Below are 1,749 nucleotides of genomic sequence, written 5' to 3'. Positions count from 1 at the left end.
CTGGTCATTTTATACACACACACACATATATATATATATATATATATATATATATATATATATATATATATATATATATATATATATAAATTAGCAGTATTGGTAAATGGTGTTGGTATCGGTATTGAGATGAGTATGCTTATTTTTATTGGGCTGGAAAAAAGGTATCATAAAAAGAAGTAGATTGAAAGGCAGTGCATTATGTGGAGAAGACTCAAAAAAAGCAAAGAGTGCACTTGATGCTTTTGTAAACAGTCATGACTCAGTTTAAACCAGACTTGTGACAAAGGAGGAGAAAAAACAAACACTTTGGGGCCTAGCATGTGATGCTTTCGTTTGACTTGCGTGAGTACACAGCACGCACACGCACAAATGCACAGACTGGATACACTCAGGCCAATCAATAAAGGTGTGTGTGTGTGTGTGGGTGTGTGGGGGGGGTGCGCTTGGGAGAAGAAGAGCTATTGGAGTGAGCAAGGCATCCAGCTTGCGCAAGATTAGTGCTCTTACTGCCCTTGGCCAGCACAACATGAAGGACAATTGGGAGCGGGTGGGGGCAGGGGGGGGCAAAAATGCAAATGCTTCGAGGAGCCACACATAATAGGTCATGTTACCCATATTATAAATATAAAATAAAAAACGGTGCAGCGACACTTTTAGACATTTTGAGACTACGACATCTTGAGGATATAATCTAATGCCCACTCTTCTAATAAAAAATGTTGGTATTTCATCAGATTCCTGTATGCATTCTAAAATACTAAATCCTCCTTTGACACAGCCTATTCATTTCTGTCCACCGGTATGTGAATCACATCCCACTCAAACACATAAGACATCAATGCAAAGGCCAGGATGTCCTCTATCGACCACGCAAGACACAAGAACTAAGCATCCACTTGATGCAAACGATGACAAAAAGTCATTTCAAGAGCATTTCTATGCTATTCATTATTGTTGTGTTTTTTCTAAAGTATTATTATGAAGAGCCATTTTTCATCATTAAAATATGCACCACAACATTTGTTTTTTCCATGCGGTGGACTGCCTTTTCTATTTGAAAGACCAGGATTTGAGATGTGACTGATTTGCCTTACGAGCGTGATCACGGAACAGGTTCAACTTGTATATCAAAACACCACCATGTTCATAATTCCTTCCCCCCTCCAAAATAAAAACTCACACGCGTTCCATTTAAAAAGGGATACTTTTTATAGGCACTGTAGTTTTTCTGCAGCTCGCTACCGGTCCCCAACTTGGTAGTTGGGAACCACTTTTGAAGGAACTCAAGTCCCAGCGCATGAAGCGCATGAAGCGCATGAAGCGCATGAAGCCCACTCTGCGGTTACATAAGAGGAGTCCAGTCCAGTCAAGTTAAATGACTCTTACTGGGTCCTATGTCATTGTGCATCAGTCAGAACTTGACAGGCTCCAAAACCAACGTTCAATAGTGGACTAAATTGAAGCGGCGAAATAAATACAAATTGCATTGTTGCTCACTCGGTGGCTGAATCTAAACCCCCCCCTCAGGGACAGCGACTTACATAAGCCCCCTCCTGCTGGACGTCCTGCCTGGCTTAATAGAAGTCAAGCTGATTTTCAACCTTCCAGGGCTATGCGCCCATTTGTAACTATGGAAACCAGGCTGCAGCCAAACTCTGCAATCAGCCGGAGAAAAAAAAAAAAAAAAAACTTTTCGGGTGCAAAGGCTTTTCACTGGAAAGCTATGCCTAAAAAATGCAGCTTTTG

The sequence above is a fragment of the Hippichthys cyanospilos genome, chromosome 12 (genome assembly GCF_059441005.1).
Source record: "Hippichthys cyanospilos isolate Australia breed blue-spotted pipefish chromosome 12, RoL_Hcya_1.0, whole genome shotgun sequence".
Classification (NCBI taxonomy): Eukaryota; Metazoa; Chordata; class Actinopteri; order Syngnathiformes; family Syngnathidae; genus Hippichthys; species Hippichthys cyanospilos.
This window is presented reverse-complemented; position numbering follows the sequence as displayed.